The sequence below is a fragment of the Spermophilus citellus genome (assembly GCF_964194105.1).
Source record: "Spermophilus citellus genome assembly, chromosome: 13".
NCBI lineage: Eukaryota > Metazoa > Chordata > Mammalia > Rodentia > Sciuridae > Spermophilus > Spermophilus citellus.
The window spans coordinates 17,956,535-17,969,671 of NC_138193.1; positions in this window are offsets into that span (position 1 = coordinate 17,956,535).

The following is a 13,137-nucleotide window of genomic DNA, read 5'->3' on the forward strand; positions in this document are numbered from 1 at the left end:
TGTGTAAGATCAGTAGAGCAGAAGAAAGAGAACACAGGGATGAAGCGGGGAGATAAAGTGGAAGTACTGGTCACTTAATTGGAGCACAATATATTTTATGCTTATGTCAAAATTAACCTCAATTTTATCTATATATAAAAGCATTTTTTAAATTATCATCAAATAAAAGAATAATTTAAAAAGTTGTCATAAAAGTAAGTGGAGGGATTGTGGCTCAGTGGTAGAGTACTTGCCTACACGTGCTAGGCACTAGGTTCAATTCTCAGCATGATATAAAATAAATAAACAAAATAAAAACATTATGTCCATCTACAATTAAATAAAATATTATTTAAAAAAGAGTAGGTGGAAATTCTAAGTAAGTGGGCACAACACTGAAAAGAATCAGAACAGAGGTAGTGCATGCAATTATGGGTTTGTAATTTTTCTAAAGTAGTGTACATATTTCTAGGGGGCTTCAAACTTGCAATTAAAGCAATGTAGGTGAAAGAGAGACAGAAATCAGAGATGTATGGTGTGGCAGGTAACAATGCTGCCTTCTTGAAAGATTCTCCTTGGAAGACTCTTGAGGAAGCCTTTAGAAATATTGGTATTTTAAAGATAAATATAGCAGATGATGTATACATTATTTTAGCTGACTACCAAAGCCATTTTATTGTGTTGGTTTCCTTAAATATATGCAACTAGAAAATCTTACTAAGACTAGAAAGATTCATATTTAGTGAACTAGTTCAAGGACTTAAAGAATATTCTTTGAAGATTTTTTCAAGCATTTTCATGCACATTCTACTTATGACCTAGGTAAATTAAGCATTTGCACTGAGACAATTCAGAGCAACAACCACTGGTGCAGAACAAGATAGCTGGGTTGGTGATCAAGATATATTAAAGCTGCTGCCAAGAAAGTTGGCTCATGAATTTGTTACCAGGGCTTCAAGAGACTCCTGCCCATTTATTCTGTCATTTACAGGCCCCAACACTGACCACGAGAATATTTTTAACCACTTTGCATGTTATACTTCCCTTCATCCCCGTGATTATGTTTCCCTTCATCACAAGTATTACAATGTAGAGAGGAAAAACTATATAGAACATTTTGTCTCTATGTACATGTAAGGATAATATCAAAGATTAAAATAAAAAGCAGTTAATATATCAGGAATTAGAATGTGCTCAGAGTGTAGTTTATAGCAACACTGGACACTTAAGGTTTAAGTTATAAACTTTCAAAATTGTGAAACTTGTTCATGTTTCCACGTAGAAGCAGTTTTGTCACAATATAACTATCTGAATTACAAAACTTCAAAAACACTTAACTAAAAGTCTAATAGACCAGATTACATATAGGAGAACAGTAGGGGAAGAAAGCTTGATAGTTTGCTTCCAGATGTAAAATGCAAAGGTGGGTGAAAGATAAACTTTCCTAACATTAATTCCACCACAAATTATATTATCTAGTTACTTTTGCATGCTACTGATCTCATGAACCTGTCTCAAAGTTATGCAGTTATTGACAAATTAAGGAGACTACATTGCTCTCTTTCAGTCTAGGTTTGGACATACTTTTCAAATTTGGATTCTTCTATATAGAAGTGCCTATACTCTTTCAGTTGTATTTCTTAGAATTTTCAGTTCCGATTCCAGATTTCTAATTATGAGTTCCATCTGACTTCTTATTGAAGCAAAATTAGTCTTTTTTAACTGCTCTGAAATTTATGCAGCTACTGATTGTGCCTAAAGAAAATAAAAAAATATATTTTTTTAAAAAAATTAGAACCCAGTTATTATGTATTTATTGCATTTAGTTCTGAGTAAAAAATTCAGACAGCAATTTTAAATGTGAAGAAAAAAAATGCCAGACTTAAAACTTCTCTCATCTCTCTCTCAATTACATTAAATAAGAACTAATAATTGAATTCTTCCTCTCCTCCTTTCCCTCTACATTCCCTGCCCTCCTCCTCCTCCCTATCCCCCTCCCCCCTCCTGCCTCCTCCTCCTTTCTATTGCAAATGGAACCCAGGCCCTTGCACAAGCTAGGCTAGCTATGTATCATTGAAAAGTGATCTCAGTCATGAATCATTCTCATGTTAGTACTTAGATCATCTGACAATTTAAAGAATAATAGAATCAATTCAAAATATAAAAGTTGAAAAATTTAACCTAACAATTCAAAAGTATGTTATATTTCTGCATCACATTTTTTTCTTTTCTCCTCATAGTTTTATTTATGCCCACTATTATCAAGTATCCAACAGTTATCTGATGAAAATCATTACTCAGATCGAATTAGCTATAAGAATGATGTAAACTGATGTATTTTAAGGGTTATCAAATCTTTTCTTCCTCTTAGAAATCTACACAACAACTTTCCTCAAGAGATATAGAATGCACATGTAATGTATATGTCCAAAATAGAATTTACAATTAAATGGATCAAAACACACTGCAGATAAATAAGATAGCCAATAAAACCAGAAGTACTTATTTTTACTTCTCCTTTAAATTCTATCTTGCTCATTGTTCAATGTCACATTCCTACCATACTCCTTGGCCTCATTTTACTCCAGTGCTCTGTGTGTGCCTTGGGAAGTATATAACATTTTCTTTCAACTTCTTTTGATTTCTCTCTTTTTTTTTTTTTTTCAAATTTATCTTGTATACTCCCCCCCAAAAAAAAAACAAGTTCTGCATAAAAAAGTCATAATTTATTTTCAATTGTAAATGCTTTGAAGATACATTGTCCATCTTTGTAGTAAGATCATCCATCTGCATGAATAAAATAAGTATGAAATAACACAACATGAAAATAAGGTATTTAAAACATTTGACACAGACTGAAACAACAAATTTTACATAAATTCAATTGCAACAAAACATATTTTATACCAGCATTTTGATGAGTAGATTAAGTTTCTATAATAAGATATATTAGCTTTTCTGTTGGTCAAGAATTACAGATCTATAAATTCCAATTCTGGCATAATAAATGTTGGGGAAATCTATATAGAAGATTTTTTCAAATACTAACAAAAGTATAAACATTCTAAAGATGAATTCCATATTGGATTATGTTAATTTAATTTTATGTTTTATCACTGAAATAGAATAAAAGACTTGACAGGTCAATCTACTAACAAAAATTATTGGTTGATATCAAATAATAATTTTGTTTAAAAAATATTGGTCAGTAATATTTTCCATTCATTCTAGAATAGGTGTGAACATTAAATAGTACTCTAACCTTGAGTGAATTTATTGCTCAATAAGATAATCACCATGCAAATACTGTTGGTGAAAGAAAAGTCAGAGAAAGTGCATGAAAAGAAAAATTTACTTTTATGTGAGCTCTGAGTAAAAGAGTTAAAGTCAACAAAAACAGGCAATACAGAAAGCACAACATAAGTATGACAGAGATATGGTACTGCAAATTGGTGCAATAACTCTGAAAAGAAGTATGGAGAGTCCTCAGCAATCTTGAAATATAGCCACCGTTTTACCCACTTATCTAACTCCTTGGTTTACACACAAAATCCTTAATATCATCATACTACAGGGATGCAGCCACAACAATGTCTGTAGCAGCTCAAATCACAATAATTAAGCTATTAAACCAAATGAGGTGTCCTTCAATAGAAGAATGGATTTTTAAAAATGTGTCATATACACACAATGGAATATTACTCAGCTGGGAGAAAGAATGAAATTATGGCATTTGCCAATAAATGAATAGAACTGGAGATTAACATGCTAAGTGAAATAAGCCAATCCCCCATATCCAAAGGCTGGAAGTTGTCTCTCATAAGTGGATGCTAACACACAGTAAGGAATGCGGGAGAAAAGAATAGAATTTCATTGGATTTGACAAAAGGGATGGGAGTGAGAATGAATACAGAAAAAACAGTAGAATAAATATGATACGACTTTCCTATGTTCACATATGAATACATGACCAGTGTAACTCCACATTATGTATAAATAAAATAATGTGAAGTTATACTCCATGTATTTAAATGTGAAAATACAGTCCACTGACATGTATATGTAAAAGTAAAAATAAATAAATAAGTAAATTACTATTGTTTACATTTATAAATAACTAAAAAATATATTGGTAGTTTTCCAGGACTTTGGAAGTGTAGGGATTAAAAAAACTTAAGGCTAAAAGGTTTCAGGTTTCTTTTCAAACATGAAAATGTTCTAAAAATTAACTGTTTAAATGGTTATATAACTCTGTTAATGAACTAAGAGACACTGAATTTTACACGTTAAATTGGTGAATTGGATGTGCATTACATATATCATAAAAAAGCCTTTTAAGAGATCTACTGAAAAAAAAAAAACTTAGCTAACATTTTTTTATTTACTAGTTTGGAATATCATTCCAGAAATAATACAAATATTTATATGCTTTCATAATGTATCTAAAATAAAACAAAAAGAAACAGCCCAAGTTTTTCAATAATTAAACAGTAACCTAAAATATACCTGCATTTTGAGAAATGCATAAAACCTTTTTGTACACATTTTTTTAAAAAAATTAATTTATCAATTACCTGCAGATTCTGTATAGATGCACAAAAATGAAAGTCAAAGTAACAAAATTTTCTGAAACATTCTATTAAAAAGTACCTCTGATTTAATTTTTCATATTGTAACATGAAAGTAGAGATAGCATTAAAAGCTTCTGGGTTATAGAAAAAAGTCTCAGCTTTCCTCAGACTAGATATTTTCATAAAAGATGCATGAGTTTGTAAGACAAAAATTCCAAAATACAATTTTAAGTGTAAGAAATAAATGCAGTATAAAGATCCCCATATATAATAAAATCAATTATAATTAAAATATAAAGAAAGCTGTTCATTGAAATTACTATCCCAGAACATTTTTTATTACTTAAGTAGATGTAGATTTACAGTTGACATGTTCAATTTTAGACATACTTGTCATTTGTCTTAGTGTCTTCATTAAATCCTGTCTTTGTCTTTTAAATTTATGTGAAAATGTGGTAAATCTTTTAGTGAAAAGTCTGATACAAATGGTAATTTCATGTTACCAGTCTCACAACTATCTGATATTTCTGTTAATGATTTTGTTACTCAGCTCACTTTAAAAGTATATTAATAACATTTTATAATTATGTTTACTCTGAAAAAATATCATTACATACATGTTTATTCTCTTTTTTTTTTACATGTTTGTACACTCCTGTTTATTTCTGAATTACCTTAGGGAAACTGAAGGTTGTGTACTCCTGCCTAATAACTATCACATTCCTTAGACAACAGGGTCAAACCCTGTATCTCTACATACTGCCCTTGATAAAGTTGTAATGTTTAACAACCTACTGAATTCTCAATGAGAAATGGTTACACAGGTCTCATTGGTGGTGGTGAATTCTGTAGAGGTTATTATCCCTCTCTTATTAGAAGCTCAAATTAATACCCCACATCCTCACATCTTTAAACTTTGCTAAAATAATTCCAATATACATTCATGAATCTTTGATACAATAATTCCAATATACTTTCACAAAGAATAAAGGAGACCCTAGGTAACCTGGTTTCCACCTCACTGCCTGTCCATATCTTCTAGAATTCTCACTGGTCCTCACACCACTTCTACTGTACATAAACCCTGCCACCCTCATTAGTCTGGACATGGGGGTTCAGTGACAAATTAATGAAATTTAGATGGCTACAATTATCTTTCTACTTAAAGACACTATATAACTTTCAGAATAGGAAATGGGCCATGAAATGAAGAAAACTATTAGCAAGTTATCATGGATATATGCAATAAATTACAGATGATTTAAGTTGAATTGAAATGACTAAAAATAAATTTACCAATTAGATATATATAAAAATAGCAAAGAAAGTCTATTACAAAATACAGCATCTACATTTCAGTTCAATTGGGAAATCTGGAATGAACTGTCAAAGTAACTAATTTAATTGAAACTAGGTATGAGCATTTCCATTATCTGTTTCATTGTGATCTTAAAGTATGGCAATGAGAACACATTAAAATTGTTATTCAGTGATAGGATGTAGCTCATTGGTAGAATATGTGTAAACTTTGGGTTGATTTAACAGCACCAAAATTAGATATTGTTTCAACATTATTGATACCATATTACTAATGTCAGTGTATACATCTACAAAAAATCTGTAACTCAATCTCTTAAATTTTTATAAAAAACATAATTTCTTAAATTGAGGGATCTGTCAGGCCCAAGGTTCAAAAAAATTTCCTCCTTTTTAAATATTAAAATCCATCTAAGTCTTTTGTGTTGAGTTGGCATATGAGTAACTATAGATATTTTAAAATATGTACACAGAGTGTAAGAATCAGAATAGGGAAATTGGAAGGCTTAGCACTTCAAACACAGATTGGTTGTGCTGTTAATGATGCCTAAATTATATTTGCTGGAAAACAGGTTGTACTCTTTTGATATAGAAAACACAGTTTTAATATCTACACTTTTATATTCATCAAGATTCAACATTTTAGCCATAAGCAGGTATCACTTTGAATATTCTTTCAAAGACCCTTTATACAGTTAACTTCCTTGATACTTACTTCTTCTGCTTTCTCCTTTCCATATTGATCCAGTTGTTCTTTTAAATGATTGGTTTATTGATTAATTCCAAATATTTGTTTTCCAGCATGAGATGATATCTTTCATTCTGAGCTTGAAGTTTTTTTATAACATAATAAATTTGGGTTTGAATATTAATAACTCCATCTTTTTATTGTCACCTTTGTTCTGATAGTCATGCAATTGGTCTTCACACAATGTAGTTTCGCTTTGTAGTTTAGGTACCTTCTCTCTAGAAGCTTACTGCTTTCTGAGGTGTTCATTCCTTTTTCTTTGTTCATTTTGATACCGGTGTTCCATCCCCTTCAGTTGGCACTATCTTTGTTTTAGGTGTCTGTTTACCTGTTCTGTAGCCAAAGTCATTACTCTCAGAGTACCTCTTGTCTGACATGGCTTGTTTTCTAGGTCATTTTTTTTCAGACTTTGGAACCTGTTGGGAAGAAATCTCACGAATAACTTTTAGGTTAGATATATTAATATTATTTTCTTTCTGCGAACTAAGTCTTCATCTCTTGTTTTCTGGAAAGCAAGTTCTAGATTTCTTTTTGATGTTGGACTTTCACCATGATGGTGTGGATCAGTACCAGGTCTGGTAGGGTGGGATTTGACTTCTGTTTCTGGTATTTCTATGCTTTGTTTTTCCACTCTCCAGTGTACTCTGAGATTTCCAAATATCCAACTTTTTTTTTGTCCTTGCATATTTTCCTAAGTGTTTCCTCATTCAATTCTTGTGTCCATGGAAGAGTGCTATTCTTTTCTGTTAAAATTTGAGGATTCTCAAAGCACTTATTTTCCAGGTTCTGATATTTTATTGTGTCCATTCCCAGTCTCTTCATGGAGATTTCATCCTTATTCCTGTAATATTGATGCAATAGCTTGTTCTCTGTCCTATCACTAGTAGAAACCTAAATAAAACCAAGGAAACATTTAGCTAACATTTAATAAAATGTTATTTCATATTTTTCACTGAAATTAAAGAATAACCTGTATATTTATATGGTGAAAGGGTTTCAATATATAGATAGCCCAAGAATAAAAGTTAGATGTAAACTTCTGAGCTTATAGAAATATAAATTCCCAAGAGTTCAAAAGTGAATTCAAGAAAATGGATCTATGAGAGTAAAAGAAAGTTACAACTTAAAGGATGTAAGAACTGACAGGTCCAGAGGCATATGCCCCTAATTCCAATGTCTCAGGAGACTGAGGAAGGAGGATCACAGGTTCAAACAAATCTTCAGCAATTCAGTGAGACCCTGAATCATTCATAAATAAATAAATAAATAAATGGCTGGAAATGCATCTCAGTTGTTGAGCACCCTCATTCAATTCCTGATTATAAAAAAAATATTAAGGAATAAAAAATCTTCATTACACCAGAATGAAAGAATAGATTAAGTGATTAGTTAGTTTTCCAATGTAAAAAAAAAATAACTTTGCAGAAACAGAAGAGAAGTCACCAAGAAAACCCACATATATACAGTTATCTAGTACTAGACAAACATACTATAAAACATGTATTGGGAAAAAAGGATAGGTTCTTCAACTAATGGTTCTGGAAAAACTGAAAACTGATGTGTAGTAGGAGAAATTTAACCCCTATTTCTAACTCCATGCAAAACTCAACAAAAAGTGGATCAAGGACCTAGACATTAGAAAAAAAAATCCTAGGCCTATTACAAGACAAGACGGGCCCAGCACTCCATCATGTTTGTGCAGGATCTGAATTCCTCAAAAAGACCCTTAAAGCACAAGAAGTACAATAAAGAATCAATAAATGGGATGGTATCTTTACAACAAAGGGAACCATCAAGAATGTGAGTAGACAGCCTAGAGAGTGGGAGAAAATCTTTGTTACTGACACCTCAGATAGAGTATTAATCTCCAGAATATATAAACAACTCAAAAATATAACATACAGAAACACCCTCCCCCACATAAAACAAACAAACAAATAACCAAATCAATAAATGAACAAAAAAACTGAGCAGGAACTTCAAAGAAGAAGATATGCAAACAGTTCACAAATATATGAAAATAAAATGTTCAACATCTTTAGCAATTAGAAAAATGCAAACTAAAACTATATTGAGATTCCACCACACTAGTTAAAATGATAAATATAAAGAATGCAAGTCACAATAAATGTTGGTAAGAATGTGAGGAAAAGATTCACTCATACATTGCACCAAGCAATCAGTCAGGAAAGCAGTATAGAATGGAATGACCATTTGACCCAGTTATTCTGCTCCTCAGTATATACTCAAATGATACTATAGTGACACAGCCACATAAATATTTATAGCAGCTTTTCACAAAAGCTAAGCTGTGGAACCAACCTAGGTGACTTTCAACATTTGAATGGATAAAGAAAATGTTTCAGGGTTATACACAATTACATATAAGAGGAAAGGAGGGGTAGGAGAAAAATTATACAAGTGGAAGAAATGATTTATAGTAGAGGGGGTGGAGAGAGAGAAGGGGAGGGGAGGGGAGGGGGGGAGGGGGGATAGTGGAGAATGGGATAGTCAGCAGAATACATCAGTCACTAGAAAGGCAATATGTAAATCAATGGAAATGTAACTGATGTGATACAGCAATCTGTATACGGGGTAAAAATGGGAGTTCATAACCCACTTGAATCAAACTGTGAAATATGGTAAATTAAGAAATATGTAATGTTTTGAACGACCAACAATAAAAAAAAAGAAAATGTTTCATATATAAACAACGGACTCAGCCATGAAGAATGAAATTATGGCATTTGTTGGTAAATCGATGGAACTGGAGAGTATCATGTCAAGTAAAATAAGCCAGTTTTCCAAATCCAAAGTCTGAATATTCTCCTTAATATGTGGATGATAACACACCTAAGTGTGGGGTAGGAAAGAATAGAAGTTTGTTGGATTAGACAGAAGGGAATAAAGGGCTGAGAAGGGAGGGGAAAGAAAGTACAATGTATCTGACATCACATTCCTATGTTCACATATGAATACATGACCAGCAAAACTCTACAACATTTTCAACCACAGGAATGGGATCCTAAATAGAAGAAGTTATATACTATACAAAACCTGCTCTACTGTAATTATACCTTAAAAAAGTCAATAAAAAATAAAAATTCACTATTTCTCACATTGATCCACTTTTAGGATCATATGATCTACACGTTAAACAGTTAAAAACCCCAAATATTTTATTATGGACCAATCTTTTGGGATGGCTTCAGTGGCAATTAAAAGAACATTTAACTTTAAGAAAAATATGTTCACCATCTGATACTTTATGTATTCAACCAGCCCATAGTAAAAGCCTTAGCTCTACATCTACCAAGACATACAAAAGTTTCCCAAAGTCTTTTCCTAAAAATATTCCTAGAATATTTTGTTTTCTAACATGTTGTAGCTGTGAATAAAAATTGCATGTATTGATAAATGATAAATGTAGGAACAGCATTAAACACATTATGTAAATCAATGAACAATGTATCAAAATTCTGAAAAGGAGCGCAAGGCTAAAAACATAGGCAAGTTACATGATTTATCCAAGTCTTTTGCCTGTGCTTCTAATGCTAATCCACAAAGTCAGTTATTTCTGTCCTGTGAATGGATAAACGCCAAAGAAGGCCTGTGTTTCAAAATAAAAATGACAAATAAGGCAAAATGTGTAAGGCTCTATTCAGAAAATCCCAAGATTGCTACACAGTAGCATTTGTTTCATATCAGTGAAGTTTGAAAGATGAATCAATATAAAATAAGGCAAATAAAAGGATCTTATGTATTAAGAACAAATATTTACCAGTAATTTATTTCTAAGAACATATTATGGTATGCCATTGTTTCCAAAGGTGTTTTGTGCTGAAGTAGGAGATTACTTGGAGCAAAGTGGTGTTTTTTTTTTTTTTCTCTTCTCAAAAGTGAGAAAAATGATATACAAAACCAGGGTATTTACTGGCCCCACTTTTCCTCCTTACTTAACAGTGGGAGTAGTAAGACACATTAACACAATAAGAGAGTGAAGTCACTTCCCCAAACCAGAAATTTACTATTAGAAGCAAGAGTTTTGATATCATAGAAAAATCATCTATTCCTGTGGAAAATATGAAAATTCTTTTCTCTTTATAAGGCTACTCTAAAAGTCATCATGGGATTGCTGCAGAGAAATAGAGTTGGATTGAGAACATTATTTAATTCAATGGGACAAAAAATGCCACCCTCACCTCTAATATATGTACATTCTAGTTATAAATTTATGGATTTAAATCACTCTATACTTTCCCATGATTTAATAGAGTTACTGTTTAACTATGTTACACACACACACACACACACACACACACACACACACACACTCACTCATTTGAAAACAGAAGAAAATAATTCAGGAAACATTTTCTTTCTGCATATGTCTATCCCTTTTTGTTTGTAAATATGTATTACTGAAATTTCATATTATAAATTCTCGAATTCTGGTCTCATGGAAATTGTCTGTAGGTTTCATTTTGTTCTGCTAAAATCTACAAATTTATTTCAGCAAGATATTGGCTGTATATCAGCAGGTGATAGAAGTCCAAAAGCTTAATTTAAGAGTGGTACCTTCAAGATTAAAAAATAATACTAAAAGGTAAATTTATTGTTTATGAGTCAGTGTCTTACATTTCAACTGCACAAATGACAGATAAATTTGGGTGAATGAAAACATTTCTTAAATACAGGCAGAAATGTAATTGTGAAACACTTTAAAAAATGTTTTAACTAGTTGCATAGCTATTTAGTCTGTATCTTAACATAAAAACCCCCTAAATTGGTATTTATGTTAGTTATTAAACTAAACTTCTTCATTTAGAAAACAAATGCTGAACATCTACCAGATGCTAAGATTTGCTGTAACTAGTTTTGTCATAAATGTCATCATTTAATTTTAGAATCAGATAATATTGTGTTTTAAATCAAAATAGTAATTCACACCCCATATACCAAAGATTTGTGAAACAGCAGACTTCATGTAAGTGGAGGTCTTGTAAGTCTGTATTTCCTGGCATTGTGGGAGATGTCTGAAGTGTGTGGATGTACACACACATGATGACTATATGTTGGTGAAATTGCCAAACAGAACATTCCTCAGACCACATTGCCATCATTAATTGAAACATGGCCACATACAGTAAGTTAAAGTGACCTTATAAATAATGCAGATGAAATAAAGTAAAAACTTGAAACTTTACTGAAGGTTCATTTACCTGATTAAAATAATTTCTTGCAGTCTCCAATTCTGTATCTTTTGTACAGAGATTTCAGCTTGCTTTCTCACTTGATCCTCTTTGTTATATTCTGTTTCTTTTAATGGGTTCTTATTTTTTTCATATAGCATATCATCATTTTTTTCTCTTTGCCTTTTCTTCTTTTAAGGTATATCTGAAGTTAAATATGGTTACGTTTTAAATGATTTTTGCCAGAAAACAAAAATTTCTTTTTATTTTCTGGATCTTTGTATACTGATTTAGTATCCTAATAAAAATTCTATGTTCTCTGAAGTTTTTCTAGTTTAACATTTTTAGTTTCTCCTTTAATTTTGTCTAAAACATACATAATTGAAAGTAGATACTACACAAAAGGAATTCTGAAAGGATTTGGTAAATTGACAAGTTAAAGGTGATTATTTTTGCACTATCATAGATCCTCCCCAATTAAAAAGATAATTTCAAGCTAAGTAAGTTTTAAAGACTTATTGTTTGTGTAAAAACCTATGAATTCAGTAGTAATATAATTTATCTTCATATAATATGTCAGGTATACCTACAACTTGCTTACAGTGTAACAGCATATTCAGAAATTCTTCTTTCAATATGTATCTTTTGAAGCTGGGACTGTAGCTCAGCAATGCAGTGGTTGCCTAGCATGGGTGAGGTGCTGGGTTCAATCCTTAGCACCACATATAAATAAAATAAAGATATAAAAATATATCTTTTTTATGACTACAACCCCAAACTGGGATAAGAAATCCAATACCTATTATTACACTTTTTATGTTTCTTTTATGGTAACACTTTCAAATTTCCTCATTGATCATTATGTATTTTACAAATAAATTAAAATCCACTTTTGAACAAGAAAGGACCTAGTATTTAATCCAATAATGAAGAATAATGTCCTTCAAAAGATTAATGGATAAAGAAAATATTGTATATATATATATATATATATATATATATATATATATATATACACACACACACACACACCACACACACACACACACACACACACACAATGGTATATTAGCCATAAAAAATAAATTTATATCAACATATAGTCTAGTGTCATGTATACCTTAAAAAGTTTATGTCCTTTCAATATAGAAATCTGAACAAATTTAATTTCTGATGAGAGTGAATTTGAATAAAATAATTTATAATCAGTTTCCATTTCACTTTTTAATTAATGTCATTGTTAAATGTGTAGCTGAGGGTCTAGCTCAGCACTAGCACATCATATTAGTCACACAAAACCCTGGGTTTGATCCTAAACATCAGAATAAAA